The sequence below is a fragment of the Haemorhous mexicanus genome, chromosome 8, assembly GCF_027477595.1.
Source record: "Haemorhous mexicanus isolate bHaeMex1 chromosome 8, bHaeMex1.pri, whole genome shotgun sequence".
In the NCBI taxonomy this organism is placed as follows: Eukaryota; Metazoa; Chordata; class Aves; order Passeriformes; family Fringillidae; genus Haemorhous; species Haemorhous mexicanus.
This window is the reverse complement of record NC_082348.1, coordinates 8,568,875-8,587,441: the sequence shown is the minus strand read 5'-3', so window position 1 is coordinate 8,587,441 and position 18,567 is coordinate 8,568,875.

Below are 18,567 nucleotides of genomic sequence, written 5' to 3'. Positions count from 1 at the left end.
CTAGGGGTGAATATCCACAACTGCAGGCTGAAATTATCAGAAACAGCAGAGGTACTTCTCAAGGGTCAAGATCCACTGAGGGAAGGTGCCTGAAACACATTGGAAAGCATTCCTTGCTCCTGCTTTAGCAACTCAAAGAAAAAGGTCCCTGAAAGCATATAGAAATATGTAACAGAAATTGGTCACAAGGAGATTTCAGTGCAAGTGCTGGAGTGGAGCAAGAATTTTGATAAACAGAGTGAAGCCCAGATGACAAGTTATAACTAGAGTCATCAGCAAGGAAAAGCTGGGAATTCAGGCATTGCAGTCAGAATCTGAGATACCTGGAGTCTACAAATAGCATGAGAGATTTAGAAAATGATTTCAGGAGAGTGTGCTGGTCTTGATTACTGTTTACAGGTGAATTCTTTAGAGAAGGTAGAAAATACCCTAGTGTGTTAGTGTTGTACACATTTTCCAACCTCTCTATTTTTGTTTTATGCCATCTCTTTTAATAACAATGACAGCAGTACCACAGCTGGGAGAATCAGAAAAGGGGACATGAAATATGGTCAGTCAGAGTGACATACTTTACTTTTATTATTTCAAATGAAAATTTTGATGTGAGAGCTTTTGGAAGGTACTATTCTTAATTTATAACAAAAGGTGTTGAAATTGATGAATACCATAGATCATTGTATTCCAGAATGGCACCTTGAAATGTGAAAAGCATTAATCTAAAATGATATACTATATCCAGAAACTGAAATGGGTTAGTATGACTTTTCTTCTTTCCAAAAAATTCATTGAATGAAATCCACCAATACAGTTTTCTAAAAGTTTCTTGTCTCAAATTTCATATAATTTCAAAGTTATTTCCCAATTGTTCTGTAAGTGGCAAACAGCAATTAACAGAAACCGATCTTTATAATTGTATACTCATTATTATAATATCCTTTTCTAAGGCATATTTTCTCTGATGATTCCTAGAACAGTTTGTAAATCACAAAGTGGTATAGTCAAGCATGCTGCCAGTTCATGACAGCAGCAAAAGGAAAGGTACTTGCTGAAAACAGCTATTTGGTTTTGTGTCTGCTGACCTGGAAGAACAATCCAGGAAACAGAGTAAAGGAAATGAACACAAAACAGTCAGGACAGAACTGTCTAGAATCACTTGATTGCCTCAGACTCTGTAGGGGTGGGAGATAGTGATAGAAAGAGAGATATTTACTATCATATTCTTTTAAAAGCACCCAGACATCCTTGTTAATCTCATGGATAAATGTATGAGATACCTGTAACTCAAGGGTCGCAAGCTGTCCTAAGGAATTTCCAGTTTAAATAGACATGACAGGCAGAGAGTAGGAAAGGAGGAATGTTATCATATCCAGTCATACACAAGGGTTGGAAGCACCTACAGATTATGTGCAATCAGGCTCATCCCTATCAGTGGAGGGAGATTGGGGTATTTTATCTCCCTTGTGTGCCACATGCCACGTGTTGATGCTACTGTGGCAATACCAGTCTCTGTCCAGTATGCAGATGAGTCTGGGGCAGACCTGAGGAAATAATCCATCTTCAATGCCCAAAGCACTAACTGGAGTCAGACAAAGAAAAATATTCCCCTGCTTCTGTGATCCAGCTCCTCCTATAACAAATATCCACTATGCCTTTGGCTGCTACAGGAGAACAGACACACAGCTCAGAGACCAGCTCTGGAGAAAAATACATCAACTGTGAGTACAGTAACTTTACTGTCACTGTTAGAGTTCCCCTTGAACTCTCTAAGTGTTGTGGGTCTTCCTGTGCAGCCTTTTTTTCTGCTCAAAGTCCCAGTGAAGTCAACAGCAAATGCTGTCAGGATACAGAACCAGGACCATATCCTTTGAATGGTTCCTGAACAAAATTGTCCTCAGCAGGACTATTTATTTCTTTTCACTATAAAAAATGAGTTTAAAGCATTTTGAAAGCTTTCTGTACATACATGTATAATACCCAAGGCTCTGTCTTCCAAGACTTGCATGCCCATAAAGTATATTTCAAATAGCTACAACCTTGAGGACCCTCCAGCGTACAATGTCTTGTTCTTGCTGCCTCTTTCCTGCTACTCTTCACAAAAGTTTTGCACTCTGATCTTCAGTCTTTAGCAGAAAAAGTGGGTGGTAAATCCTAGAGCAAGAAGCAAAAGGAATGGGCCTGTAATAGTGATTTAATGAATGCCAAAAGTGATCCCTTGCCTATGTGAGCTAATTTATCATACCAACAAGACAAGGAGTGGCTGTAGCAGTGGTACAGCTCTGAGGCTGCAAAACCAATCTTTTTACCAAATTCCCCAAAGGAAAAAGAGAAAAGAGCAGCTCTGTTTAACGGATCATGATAAGTCACAATTGTCATTACTGCATTTCAGGGCAACATGCTTTATTTAGCTCTTTAACCTTGGCCTATTTGTTATCAGCACAGTTGAGAATAGTTTATATTCATTAGGAGACTTGTTTATTTTGTAACATAATCTTTTCCTTTGTTAACATGAAAGCACAGCAGATGAAGGACAGTTCATCCTGGTCTGCAATGCTGTTCCATAAAAAATGTCTCTTGATAAATGATTGCCAGGATTAAATTTTATGGTGTAGATTCGTAAGAAATTTCAGTCTTGTTCCCATATGATTCTTACATAATGGGAAACATGCAAAATATTCTTAAACGTGCAATTCCTGCACTGTCAGTGAACACTCCTTTCTTGCATATTTCTGGGCAGTAGAAGAGATGTTTACATATTTTGTGGATTTATGAAGCTTGGAAGAATTTGTTTTGAGCATGTCAACTTTTTCCTGCAATTTGGACACAGATTTTTACCTGCATCCACTAAGGATCATTAAACAAAAAAAGCCAAAACCAAAAAGTATGAATTTTTTTGCTCCTCTCTCATCTTGCTCTCACACAGCTTTAGGAAAGACCTCAGCATACAGATGAGAGAGTAAAGTACTCTAAGACAGGTGGCTGCTCTTTTATGGCACCAGTCTTGCATTTCCATAAGCAGCTTGCAACTCCTTCTTCCATCTTCAGGCTTGCAGGTTACTAACACAAAGAAAAAGAAACTTCTCATTGAAATTTTATTCTCCCCTCCCAAAATTCCAGCTTCTCTGAGCTTCAAGGTGGAAGTACAAAGGAAACAAGGTTTCTAGTCATCTTGAAAATGTATATTTAGATGACTTCTTCAGTCTGCCCTTAAGCAGACACATTTATCAAGTGGAAAATGTCTCCTCAGATAAACTAGATGTAATACCAAAAGGAAACATCAGAATGTCTGTCAGGAGCATTGCACTTGCTATTGCTTGGGGCCATGTTAGTGAAGGAATGTTAACTCTTGGAATATTGGATCATGGGGATTTAATACAGCTTCAAACACAGAGAACCTAATTTCATTGTTAAGCACTCAAATTTCTTTTAAAACTGGTGTTTCTCTCTATTTGCAGTTGAGAAATTGATGGGTTTTTCCTGTCCTTTTCTTGCTGAGGCTCTTTATAGTCAGCAGAGGCAGATCAGGAGTGGCCACTCTGCACCTTGGGGAGTTTTTTTTCAGTGTGGCCTGAGTTTTTGCCCTCCTTCCTTTATGCTTACCCAGGCAGAGGAGGTGATACATTTGTATTTCAACATCTTTCTCAAGTATGGAATTAGCAGACATTTGTTCTCTGAGCAGAAATAAGGACAGACCAAGAAACCTCTAGCACAGACTGCTGAGCACATTTTATATGAAATAAGAAAGAGGTATCTCTTAGAGTGTGAAAAAAAAATCTGCAATGTTCATATTAAAGGTGAACTTCTGAACCTGAAGTGCTCATGGTAGGAAATTCTTGTTCACCTATTCCTCTCCAGGAATGTTTTCCATAAAGCTTTATGATGGAACACACAGTAAACAGAAACAATCTCCATCATTCACAATCATTTAATCATGCTCACAACACACACTTCATCCCAGCTGCACTCTGGATTTTGGGTTTCTCTCCCTCACATCCACTGGGCAGAGATAAATTTAGGTAGGCTTTGATGTGTTCGGACTTCTGCTTCTAAAAGAGGGAAGGGAAAAGTACCTGAAACGAAGTAATTTCTGTTTCTGCAACAAAAATACCATGTGTGGTAAGGTTATTTAGTCTTTTTCAAGAGAGGAAAAGTAGGATTACATTTATAGGTTTAAGATGGTTTATTATATGGATGAAACAATGTAGCTCTTGGTCCTACAAGATCACCAGGTGAATTTCCTAAAAGCTGGTTGGATTAACCTGAGTATGGAGCCAGCAGCTCACAGCGCAACTGACTGTCTTCAGGACACACAGTGAGGGTCTATGTGAGACCAAAAGCTCATTTCAACCATTCTTCTACATTAAAAGGTCTTGATTCCAGCAGGATTTGGATTCCACAAGAGGAGCCTTCTGGGGCTATAACCACACTTAAGGATCTCTGGAAATGCCCCTCGGGTATCCTTTGTGCTTCTGGAAACCCAACGCCGTTGAGAGATGTCCTGAAGTTTTGTTCTTTAAAGGAGAGCATAGCTGTGGTTGGTGGGGGGCTGGCAGGCCCAGGGGTGGGAGAAGCACAGTAGCTGCTCTGGCCTGTGGCACACGAGGGAGTGTTTGGTCTCCCCTGTGTGTTTGCCCGCTGCTGTCTCCTGACACTGGACAGACCCTGACATGGAGCGCTGGCCCCGGCTGTCTGGAGGCTGGAGCACATCTCTGGGACACCATGAGAGGCTTTAACTATGCTGCCCCAGGAGCCAGAGAGATGTTTTTCACAGAGCATCCTACACCCACCTCTGGGAAAAAAGGACACACGGTCCTCAAGAGGAGTGATTTATGTGATTTCACATGAAGAGCTATAGTAAAAACCTGGCTTCCTGCTAGGATGGCACCCACTTCTGAATTCATCCAAGACCAGCATTGTTTCCATCACACAAACCTCTAGCTTTGGCATCATTTAACAAAGAACAACTTCAGAATGAAAATTAACTTTGTGTTAGAAACTGGCCTGTGCACTGTTATGCCTAGGAGCCAGCCGCCCCATTTCTCCATATGTATTTTAAATAGCTGATCTGTTTTCAAGCAATGGAGATCTAAATGGGTCAGTGCTTATTTGTAAATCTGAGATTTGTCCTTCTGCCTCTTGTGTTAAAGCCATGTTTGTCCCAGACTCACAGTTTTTTTTCAGAGTGCTCGCAAATTTGCAGCTATCCTTAATTCCACCACTTCCTGAGGGCTCAAGCTTTTGTTTTTTTTCTGTTTGGTTGGGGTTTTTCTTCTTGTGTTTGGATTTTTTGTTTGGGTTTTTGTTTTTTTTCTTTTTTTATGTCTTTTTGAGCTACAATGCACCTGAATATCACAGTGCATCTCTATAATGAAAAAAAAAAGAAAAGACTGCATTATGTATTTGAAAGAATAAGATACTGGGAATGTTTTGACATTCTAATTGTTTCTGAAAAACAGAGAAAAAAGAATTTAAAAGTCTCCTCTTCAAAATTTCTTTTTGTGCCATGAAGCATGCCTGGCAATCATTAAATACAGAATGAGAGAATTATTTAAGCCAGCGAGCTTGGAAAAACCTATAGAACCTTCTTTCTGTTATTGTTCTGCCTATATTTAGCATTACATACCACAGCATTTTTAAAAACTCCTTATTTTTCTCCATGTTTGGAAGTGTGTCCAGTATCTCCTCATGTCAGAGAAGAGCTATCCAGCATCCCTATTTTGTACATCTGGTAGCACAACCAGGCAGTTTAGGCAGAGTAAAACCTGTATTCTAGGAAATACAGGCCATCTGACTGTACACAAAGCAAACAGGCAGCACCAGCAAAGCCAAGGGTTTCCATGAAGTTTCGGGTTTGCTGTTCAGGTTTATTGCTGTAGCAATGTGGAAAGGAAGTCTGGTCTTCCCAGAAAGTTCTGGCCCTGTACCCACCAAGCCACTGCTCACAGCATCACAGCCCTTGGCTCCAATTCCATGGGGGAGAGGTTTTGTGGAAAAAAAACCAAAACTATCCAAACAAAAAAACCCTGCCCAGTCACTCTCACTAGATAACATAACCACAGGACTGCCTAGCTTCTCACTAAAAACCCCAGACAAATATGTAAAGTTATTACTGGAATTGAACTACTGACTCACTTAAGGGCATTTTTCCCCTCTAAGACAGTTCAAGCAACATGCAAGTTCAAGGAAGGACGTAATGAGATCAGGGAGTGATAATGCACATCAGATTAAGTGCGTGGTTAAGGGAAAATGTGGCAACCAAAAAGAAAATCAAACAGAATTCTGGGCTGTGAGACAAAGGCAACAGCTCCTTTTCTTATATGTACACAAAGCTGCTTTTAGGATATTGTGTATGACTTGAGGCCTGGATGATATGGAGAGAATGATCAGACACTTCTTTCTGTTAAACCTCAAGAATTAGTTCCCCGAAGGTCTTGAGAGAATGAGAAAAATAAGTCCAAGTGTTTGAAATTTAAGAAAGTTTGGTCAAACATTACCTCTTTTGTTACTGTTCCTCTGCCCTTCTCTTGGGACTCAACAACATCTTGCAATAGGCACTTCTGATGTAGTGATCACAGAGATCACATACAGTGAGAGAATTTAAGATGCAGGGCTTAGATATCCCCTATATTTCTACTCCCAAAGCCCTCAAAAATGAAAAGAGGCATTAAAACCAATAGCATTGAAAGTGAGATTGAGTTCAACCTGGGAATTTCCACCACCATCTCTAGATTCAGCTACTGTTATGGAGACATGAAGCCTACCTCCAGCACAAAAAACAAAAGAAGAAAAAGGGAGTGAGAATTTTAGCTCTGGAAGACCTGGACTATATAATTTTTGGAGCAAGGAGAAGAAAGAAAAATAAATTAGTTGGGGGCTGATTTTGTAACAAATGATGGTAATATGAGCCAAGCAAGAACTGGCCATCAGCTCCCAGGTGTCACAGCTTGGTGTCCCTCCCACCCCTCCCTCTCAGTAAGCCATTTCTCAAGAGATCCCACAGTGCCTATCATGTGGGAGGTCAAAATAAAAAACATGGACAGTAATGGCCCATAAAGAGCACAGGGGCATGAAGCATCCAAACCACATCTGCCTCAAAGTACTGCTCTGGCTTGACCAGATACTTGATTGCATCAAACTACTTCCAATTCAATATTTCGACTCAATGCATTCAGAGTTTTAGATGTGGGTCAGTTGGATTAGGAATTACACATTTTATAAAAGCCCCCCTCCACTGAAAACAAAAGACTAGCAATATCAAGAGTTTTCCCCCAGCTAAAATTATCAGTTTTGCGAAAGTTGAGTGTTGCCAGAAGGTTTTTGAGAGCTTGTCAGTCATAAAACAGAAAACAAAGGATCATATAACCATACCAACAAAGAGGTCCAAGGTGCAATTTTTAGGGCTGCTGACCTCTTCTTCACCCTTTGCCTGCGTAAGGGGGAGATGAATGCCACTTACTGCACTAAAGGGAGAGGTCAGGCTGTACTTGGCCTGAGAATAGAGCAATCAGGACATCATCTGCATTGAAAGTTGGGAAAAGAAACCAAACCCAATAAAGCTGAAGTAACATGCCAGCTTGAAAGTTATAATGACAATGAACAATCAAAACAAAGCATCTGTTTTCTTCCTCTGCTACGAGGCCCATTTCTATTTTGCTGGCTATCCCAAACCGTCTTTTTTCCCAACTCATTGCTTTGATTCCTACTGCTGCTTCCCACTAATTTGCCCGTGCAGAGCCCTACCAGCAAATTGGCAAAGGCTGCCTTAACTTGGGGTGAAATACTAGATCTTACTCTTTGTAAAACTAGTAGCAAGCTTGACTTTGCCATGTTTAACTGCTTTGCAAGATTGCACTGTAAGAAAGGAAATGCAGGGCAATGCAGGAATATTATAGCAGTGGTGTATAGCCCCTGAACCCAGCATTCCTTGGTAGTTTCTCCAATAAACAGCCATGTGGTGTGATGTGTGTCCCCAGAGCTAAATACTGAGAGGGGCTCCCAGCCCAGCGGTGAGCCTTCAGTGCTGTGCTGGCTTCTTGAAGCTCTGATAGTTCAGCAGAGAATAGGAATCAGCATGGAGAGAATCCTGCTGACCTGGTCCCAGCTCCTCCTGCTCACAAACTGCTCTGGGGACATTTTTACGCTGACAGTGTCTGCACTTGTTTTCATTTGCTCGCCATGTTCTCCTCACAAGTGGATAAGCTATGGCACAAGGGAAATGAATAACACTAAGACACAGATGTTTGTGTAGTTCCTCCTCCTGCTCTCATCTTCCTCTGGTCTGCTTTAATTTGGCTAGAATTAGAGAGTTCACTTTGGTTAATCACTCAGAACACTGGTGAGAGGTGAGTGTAGCTGTCATTTCAGAACATGACAATTCGCTCCCACAAGACAAAAAAAAAGATAAATTAAAAAAACCTTACCCAGCATCACTCAAGGAGTGGTTCCAAACACAAAGTCCAGATAATACCTAGAGGGTATCTGCTGCCCAGCACCCCTCCATGCCCCCAACCACCAGGAAAGAAGAAGCCCATGTGTCACCTAACAGAATCCTCTCATAAATCTCTTCTACCATTTTTGATGGTGGTGATGACTTTGCTGGGGAAGGAGGAACAGTTCTGCTTATTTTATTTTTAAGTGTTTATGGAGATTTTTGCTCTTTTTACATCTGTGATAAACAGAGTTTTTGACTTCTGCCGCTATTTTGCAAAAAATGAAATGCAAAATCTCTTTTGGCAGGCAGTCACTTTGGATTTTCCGATATCTATTAGCACTCCAGAATATCTGAATGGTCTCACCCCAGTTAGTTTAGCATATGCTAAGCAAAACTTTCCTGCATGGTGTTTTTTGCCTATCATTTGTCATCAAATAGAGTAAGAAAGAATCAGCTTCCTAAAAGCAGCAGTATATTCTGTATAGAGACCAGTGTTGCTAAAAATAGATGGCAAAAAGCAAATGAAGTATAGTCTGATAATCTAGGCTGAGAATCTCTTCAATTCTAATGATGATTTCACCAGCCCTTTTCTGCAACCCTTGGTAATCTGAGAAACCCAGTGAAAGCCATGAGGAACCTCACCTGAACTCAGACTGAAACCTGCCTGCACCCCAGCATGTTGTGCATTTGAACTGGTACTGCTCAGAGTAGGCTCATGGAGAGCCCAACACGATCAGCTCCTGGGGAAGAGAACAATGGGCTTTTTGCATTTCCTAATTTTAGTGACAAACATGCTAAGTTGCAATGATGAAGAGATGCTCCCAGGCTCCAGAGAAAGTGAGGTCACCACAGCCCCACCAAGTCCTTCAGGAGTTCCCCCCAAGGACACAGCATTACTCAACTGCACTGCAGAGAGCTAAATCTGTTTGTCACAGGCCAGAAGTTTGTCTCCATTCCCAATATGTAAAGTAAGGATAATGCCATTTATCCCATGGGAAAGTTCTGGGGGCTTAGGTAATGAGTATACATGGCTTTTGAAATATAATCCGCTGCAAGGTCAGCCCTGCGTTTGTCTTACGGAGCGGTTTGCATGCGTGCACACGTGCTTCAGAGGGAGCCCCGAGGTCACCGCAGAGGTGACCGTCCCCTGCCAAGAGCCACCCCGTTACCAGCTGATAATGGGAAGGGGAAGAGGCGATCAGGCGGGTTACACGGCGGGATAAGGCGTGCCTGGTGAACCGCTGTGTCCCGAGCGCGGCATCCCTGGCAGAGTATCAGAGCTCTGGGAACGCGTGGATCAGATTGGTGCTGGAAATGAACGGTTGGTGCGGGCGCCCTGATAAGGTGAGACGCACATCCCGGTGATTAGCTGGGTCCGTACTAAAGAACATTAGGAATTCACTTCTGCCGCTCTGATTGGTAATTAAGTGACTCGTCTACTGGCCGACAGTCCTGTATGCTTCCCCAGGCAGTTGTTAGTTCTTCGAAAACCACTCCTGACAAAATGAGGTTTGCCCTTGGTACACAGATAATGAGACTCAGCTTGACAGGTGTGGCGCGATTAGAGCGCGGCTCGGCGCGGCTCTCCCGCTACAGCCACTCGCGGTAAACACACTCATTACAACCCGCCGGTCCCCGGAGGCAAAGCATGTTTGACATTATTAATTGGCTTTTCTGTATAAGGAGTCAAATAGATGAAAAGGTTTATCAAGCTGAAATAATTAATTTTGCCTGAATTCGCTGACAGTTCAGTTCTCCCGCAAAAGACCATTTTAAGGGTTTGGTATCTTTTTTTTTTTTTTTTTTTTTTTTTTGAATTTCAGAGTTCAAAAGACATAATAGTGGCGAAAGTGGAGCTTTTTAGTAAATTATAATTAAAGGGAATTTAATTAATTTAGACCTGAAAAAAGGGTGTGTGCGGGGGGGAACTCCTATCTTTGTCTATACAGAGGTGTAGATGGTAGAACATATCATGGCTTAATAATGCATTAATTTTAATCTAATCAAAATATAATAAAAGAGGTAATTATGTTTAAAAATTATCATGCTCCAATATTGGTATATTTAAACACTTAATACTTATGCTGCTTCCAGTTAGTAAAAGTTGTAATTGTTGCACTCAAATTTAGCTTATTTAATGATAGGGCTTATATTCATGAGGTTAATTGAATAAATCATTGTAATAACTCATGGTGAAATTGTGATTATCTATTGGGTTCTAATTTTTCTTTCAAAAGGAGGAAAAAAAACCCTCAGAAATTATTTTTCGTGGTTTGTCTTCCCAAAAGACAGCAGATATTCTCCTCAAAAAACTTGAAGCTAGCATTTAATTTAAAAAACCCAAAATATATTCCTCATATACTTCTCAAACGACGCACTCTGCAGTTTATTTAGCCTTTTCAAAGCACACCAAGGTCACTTAGCAAATGTTTTAAACCTTCCAGATATTTTGTAATTGTGTGTACCAGTCTGTTTACAAGCCCTTCTTTATTAATTAAAGTTTTTCCCTTATAAGTACAAAGCCATAAGATTTGAAAGTTCAGGAAAGTGCCTGTAATATGGAAGTAAAAAAGAAATGGACGACCGGGGAAGAGCAAGTGGGTCAAGAGTTCCTTTTGTACAGTTGCTTTTTAATATATCTCCTGATGCATTTATTTGGAGATTTTAAGAGGACAGTTTCACACTCATCTTTTAAAAATCCTTTGACCTTTTCTGACTGATATGTGTGCATACCATTGAGCACAATGTAAGTACTGTAAGTACTTATCTAGTAAACCAGTTGGTTTTGCTGAAGTCTCAGTGGTCCATGACTATCAGACAATTTCACTTCATACAGAGTGTGGACCATTCTCAAACAAAATGTTTCAAAACAGCAACAAATGATTTTTCCTGTATTTGAAGCTGACCCCTACTACCAAATGCTCCAGAGTTTGTTCAAGAGTGTTATAATCCATCAACATCTATTTGTCCCTGGTACACAGAGAAATTTAGGAAGCCTTGATTATTCATCTACCAGAGCCTAAGGATCCACAAGGAACACATAAGTGCCAGCATGCCAATATTTTTGTTATTGGTCAAGAATATTTGTAAATTTTATCGCCTCTCATGACAGTGTTAATGCATTTGTAAGAGACTGATGGGAATGTAGAAAACCAGTATTACATCTGTAAAAGTGAAAGGAAACTCACCAGTCAGTTTTCATGGAGGAGAATACAACTTCCCCTGGAGTGTGCAGCAGATGGGCTCCTGGGGGTACCTCAAAGTCCCTGGCATGAACCACTTGTCCTTGTGGACCCCCAAGGGCAGGAGGAAACACAGGGAAAGAGGGGAAAGCAGAGGCACCTACTTAAAAAGTCACCCCCAGAATAAGAAACCTAGAAGCCCTGCACAGTAGCAAATTGTAATATTTACCAACAACTTAGCATTTGGTTACAGAAATGTCATCCTCCAAAAATGCAAACATCTGTGCACTCACAGTGGAATAGTCAGCAAATGCATCAAAGGGATAAGAAAACGAGACCCTTCGTTAACAGCATCACTTTCTCCCTTTGCCACATTTAATGATACTTATCATATTTTATACTTGCATGTACTATATTAAACTTACTAATTGGCTACATAATAAAGCTCAAAGGACATTATGTTTAAGTAACTGGAGAACTGAGAATCAGGAGAGAGGAACAGAAATGATGGGTACAAGCTGATCTCTGCTTATTGACCAAGATTCTGAAGATTTTAGCTGGCATTTTCTGGAAGTAGCTTTAATTCTTGTGTCTTGCAGAAATGAATTCATATGCTAATTCTAAAAGTAATTTATTTAGGATTTGTAATGACTTATCTCACACTAATAAATCCTGTCTTAAAAAATCTGGCAAAACCCCCCCAACACAACTAAATACTCCAAAGCCACAAAACACATTGTTCTGCTGACAGATTTAATAGTGCTACATCTTATAGTTCTGGGTTTCAATAATTTTGTTTGATAAAATTCTCCCACCTAGAAGGATTCTGTGTCAATGTGGTCAGTAGAAGAATATCCTGGGGGAAAGCACATCTGCCCAGCACCTCCCTTTCATTCATTAACCCACCAGGGGCTAACACTAATTAGATCAGGCTGCTCATTTTAAGCTGATAATTGATTTAAATAGGTTGCTCATTTAAAATAGAATAAAAACCTGCTAAACATTTGGTGCTTGGGTTTTTTTCATCTGCAACTTTCAATTGCTTGTGCAATGTAGCATAAAATGTAGAGGTCTCCCTTTGCTAAAAAGGCCATAAAATTAATTACAATGAGTATGAATTGTGTAGGGTGAGGGGGTGGAGGAAAATGAGTGCTGGAGTTAACTGCTGATGACTAACTAAGAATCACAAGCAATAGAGCTTGTTTCTTTTCAGCAGAATTTTTAAAGTAACTTGGATTGCTGAACCACTCAGTTTTACAGACTTTTATCCCAGAAGAGAAGAAAGAGTTTAGCATATCCAGAGATGCTTCTCACATCTTCTAAACTGCCATTGCTGAGTACAAAAACTTTATCACATAGTGCTAATAGTTTCTATTTCTCGATTAATTAATTTCTTAAATTAATTAATATCTCAGCCTCTGTCCAAGCATATAAATACAAAGTCTTCGTTTTATTGTTAGGACAGGGTCAATCCTCAGCCAGTGTAAAAATATTCACTTGGTGAATTGCCCACCAAAAAACTTTAGTTACATGTGTCCATAATTTACAACTTGTTTCTTGCAAATCTAAATAAATCATGACCTTTTCAGCCAACTATAATATGTTTGTTTGTACAAGGCTCAGACTTCAGCCCCGGATAATAACCAGAATCTGCTGTTTATTTACCTGCCTAAGAGTCTGTATCTGCAAGCTGGTGTGCACACACACACAAGACAAAACAAGTAACAGCAGGTACAACTAGCCTGAAACGGGAACTCCTGACCAAACTGCAGGATTACCAGAGGACAGAAATAAAAGCGCCTGTGAGATGCAGATTGTCAGCTGTTTTATTTTTAATCCTGCTTCATAAAGCCAAGTCCCTGCCACTCCATCTGCCGCTGCGGCCCTGCATCATGCCCGCTTCTGGGACACCGCTGGCATGGCAGTTTTCCGCTTACAAATCACCTTCTTTCTCCTGTTTCCAACAAATTCACCCAGAGATCCAGACTTTGCAGCTCGATGGGGTTCAAGGACTGTCCGCCTTGAAAAACTATTCAAGAGCACTCACTAGTGGCTGCAAAAGAAAACAGCGCCTTGGCAGGGCATCACCCAGCCCGCTGCCTTCGTGCCTCTTTAAGTCCTAGTGAAGGCAGCAAGAAGACCATAAACACCCTTTCAGTAATTCTGCATTTAGGCACCAGCTCATTTTCTCAGTTAATGGCAAATATTATACACCAGTAAACAGTTTTTCAAGGCAACAAGTTGTGAAATATATTGAAAACAATACCAGTTGTTCAATCACTATCAAGGAATATTGAAGATAATTCCATTGCTTACATTTTACATGGATGCTTCAACTTCTCTGTTCAGTTTTGAACAAAACCCATTTTAGCAAAGCATTCTTTTTAAAAAGAAATATTCCAGTTTATTCCCTTGCATTTCAATTTGCCACTTGAGCATATGCTTCTTCTGTTGTCCTGTTAGGTGCACTAACATCTAAGCATGCAGCACAAGAAAATACATATGAGCAATCAACTGAATTGACAGTCAGCCGTAACAGGAGCACATAAAGGGGATGAATTTTGTGGCCATAAAATGGCAGACCTGGTTTGGCTACACTGAAACTGCCAGAGGCAGAAGGACTCTGAAGGCAGACAACCAAGGTAACCAGGTAAAGCTGCGGTGCCCACAGCAGGTGATTTTAAAAAGTTTTGCCACCACACCTCTCTAAAGGGCAGTACCCTGTGTTGGTCACCCGTGGATGTGGGTGAGGACTGTCATCCTGGAGCCCCGGGGTTGTGACAGCCACCAGGAGCCGGGCGAGTGGCACAGCGTGGGGCTCATGCTCAGGGATGGGTAACACTGCCTAGCCAAGGGCCTTGGGCTCCCCTCTGAACCACAGGGCTGTGGAGGAGCAGATTGCAGCTAATATGGAAAGCTTCCTGCTTCCTAGATGAGGTAATTTAGAATTTACATATGTGTGGAGAGGGACCGCTTTGCTCCCAAGGTAGTATAGCTGTGATACAATAAGGCGGGTGATAGAGAAAAGGTGAAGCAAGAAGGCCAGATAAGAGGGAAACAAAGTGTCTCTGGTGCCAGCACCAAGGAGAGACCTAACAAAGCACCAGGCCCAGCTCTGTGCTGAGCAGCAGCAATGCTGGAACAAAAGAGATGTGGCTGAGCTGGGAAAAAGCAAGCGCACAGCGAGGAACACTGCAAAGGTCAGTGAAGCGGTTTGCACAGCTGTGCTTCCAAGTGGGCTCCTCTTGCCCCAAGCCCGGCCCCTGACATTTCAGTAGCTGAAAGCCAGGCTCTGCTGCTGCCTTTTCACTGGCCTCAACACTGCCCAGTGCCACTGGGAGCTGAGAGCTTTGAGCTGGGGGAGGCTAAATGCACTCGACTCCCCTTAGTTTGAGAAGCTTTGACACGTTTGCTCCCATCGCAGCCGGCTGGATGTGGCTCCTCAGGCCTGAGTCCTGGAGAGGCAAAAGGGACTTGCCTGTGATTACATGGGCAGCTGGCAGCAGAGCAGGAACTTGCTGCTGACCCTGAGCAAACGTTCTGAGCAATGCACTGTCCTCCTCTAGTACAGGACTGGGGCTGGAAACAGAGCAAACAGGCTCACATTCATCCACTAAGCCCTCAGTGATGAGACAAGAGCCCATGGTAGAGAAGAAACCAGCTGCACAGTGAAAACACAGCATTATTCCTGAATCCCAGTATATAAAGAATTCATAATTTTATTACTGGTTGTCTTGGGGGAAGGAAGCTTGAAACACCAAAATCTCTCTGTTACATTTGGATTAAGTTGTATCATCTATCCCATTTAGAGTAGTTCTCTCTGCAGAAATAGAGTCTCTCTTCTGAAACAGAGTTAAAAAACCCCAAGTTCTTCTGCACCACAAATGACCTAAGCAGAAAGATAAGTGAGAATAGCTTAAACTCTAAGACACCAGTTCTTCCACATTCAGAAAATCCTGGCATGCTGAAATTGCCAGTGTTAAGTGTCTTCTGCCACTATATGTCCAGAGATGTATTGTATAAGTAAAGGCCAGGGTACTACTACTACTACTACTACTACTACTACTAGTACTACTACTACTACTAATGATAATGTGACATCAAACTGAGTAATAATAATGAAAACAATAATAATAATGTGGCATCAAACTGAGTGCCAGAATAGCCAGTGATCCAATCTATATCTCACCTTCTATTTTTCATACTTTCCCTTATTTTTTTTTTAAGATAGCTACCCTATTTTTGCATTCTTCCTTTTCTATTTGGTACATTTCAATGTCTGGGTTTCTTTCTAGAATGCTTTTCCTTAATGTATCTTTTCATTTTGCTGCCATTTCTCTCCTATCTCTACACAAGCCTTCATCTTGAGGTGCAATTTCTTACAGCTTTCAATTCTCCCTAAAAATAATTTTCTGTACAACTTCTGTTTTCATCTCCTCTGTTCATTTCTCTTAGTCTTATTTTTATTTTTGTTGTTACTTAAAGTATAATAATAATTAAAACACTAATAATAAGTTTCTTATCTCCTTCAATTTCTGCTGCTAACTAGAACTGTTATTATGTCCCTTTGCTATTTCCTGAAGGGCATTTTTAAATAGAACTCCACTTCAGTGAGGCTGGACTTTCCTTCCTTGTTTTTCTTCTACAGTGGTAGGACAGATGGGGACACACTCATCTGGCTGGGGAGCTCATAAATCTTTCTGTGCTTCCATGGGGAAACAATCCAGATTCCTGGGAAATTGAGTCAGTTAGAAAATCCTGGGTATCATCTCAAGTTTAGGATATCCATTAGTAGTCCTAGAAAAAGGCTTCTTATAGGCTTCTTGTAGGCTTCTACAGCTGGATCACTGCTGTAGTTACTGAGGTTCAGTAAAGAGTACCGGAGATGATGTTTACCACCAAATCCTCCAAGTGATTTCAGGCACAGATTTTGAAGAAGGTTGCCTGGCTTGGAGGCAGTAATCTCTCTTGCACAAAGGTCTGGTGCCTTCTTGAGAGGAGGTAAGAAGATGTGTTAGGCAGAATTTTACTAACACTGCTTTGGATAGACATCAAGGACTGAAGATTTTTAAATGTTTCTCAGTCACAGTTCTTAGACTCAAGAGCACTTAAAATGTGTGTCTAAAAGATTTTTCCTTTCTGTTTCCCCTTTCTTCAAAAAGGAAGAGATTATGAGGAGTTCAACTTTGATTGCTTGTTTGTTTTTTACTTTTCATCCTGGGGGATTTAAATTACCTGTATTTTGTGGGCCAGCTCAGCAGAAACACACAACAGGAGCAGTGTGCTTGCAAGCAGATTGTGCAAGTGTTTCTTTTGTGGTGTGTTTTCTTTTGTATCGCTGTAGTCAGCGACTGCTCTGGATCCCATCCTAGGACACAAGCCAAGAATGAGAAATAAGGCTGCAAGCGAGACAACAATTCACAACCACAGTATTGTTTGACTTGGAATACTCACCGGGATAAAGCCTACAACAGGAATACAAGATGCTTTAAGTAGCAGATGCTGATTTTAATCTTTCTGGTAGTTAGGGAGTCCACCTTGCCCAGCCCACGGAGCCAGGAGGGAGTTGGCAGAGGGATTTCTTCCTGGCTATGTCAGCAAGGAAATGACAGCAGGAGCAGGGGTTGTGAAGCACCCAAGGTGATCAGCAGTGAAAGTAGGAAGCACATGAATGTGGGCTTTGTTAGAGAAAAGGACTATGCTATCAGAGAAAGTAAGCAGCAGCAGATGAAGATGAATGGTCAAAATGGGGAAAATATAACTGTGTTTAGTCTCTAGGAGTTTCTAACCAAAAACACAACAGCCTTTGAGCACACACATTACATGAAAAGGCAAAGATAAGACTGTTTTGCTACAATATGGAAACAAAAAAACACAAGCAAAACTGGGGGGTTTTATTCTGCTTAATGAGGGAGTAAAACATTAAAAACTACTGCAAAATTCTGACATCAGAGTAGGATAAGAGAGCAACAGATAGTAACCAACACCCCTGCTATGAAGTAGTATACAGTTTTAGAAACATGTAGCCTAGATTTTAAAGTAAATTAGTGTAATAAAAAGTAAATGCTTAAAGAACAATCCATTTTACAATGCAGCTTTAAAATTATTTAGGAGACATTATGGTACAAAAATTGAGTTTGGGAATATACCACAAATTACTGTACAGGACTATATAAGCTCTCTAGTTTCCAGAGGTATTTTTGTTTGAGTTGTTCAGAAAATGTTGACAAAAAAATTTTGATGAAAGAGAAAACCTCTCAGAGCAGTTTGTGATTTCCTAATCCAGCCCACACTCCCAGTTCCTGTCTGTCTTTGAGAATGCTCTGGGTGGGATCCAAAGCCTGTGAAAGCAATGGACAGGATCCCACTGGCATTCAGCAGGTGGGACACGAATGCCAAGTCAGTGTCGGGATGCCTCTTGAAAGCCATATCTCTCACTGCAGATCCCAAACATTACATCTAGGCCTGAAATAATCCTCTGTAAAGCAAGCTGCAAAGGCTTTGGGTGTTTTATGTTCACACTTTCTAGTGAAAATGAAATGGCAAATAGTAAATTTGTAAGGATGGCAATTACAAAATGAAAATTGCCCAGGCATATTCATTGGAAAAGTTATGTATTGCACTTTCCAAGAAGGGAATGCAAATTGTCCTATTCAGGAAGGCCCAGAGCTATCAGCTCTAGCAGTGTCTGTATGCTGGCTCTGCATCAACTGCAGTTTTGCTGTCAGAGGGAGGCTGAAGCTCCCCAGGCTGGGATCCCACAGCACATCCACAGCCATGAGCACAGGCAGCACCATCCCTCTCTGGTCAGCACCATCCCTCCCTCCAGCCTGCCCCAGTGTGAGTGAGCTGCAGGGCTCCACACCCTCTGCTGACCCAGCACAGCTGGGCTGTCCTGTGTCCCCCCTGAAATGTGGCATAAAGCAAAGCAGGAAGAGCAATGGACAGGTCCTAGAG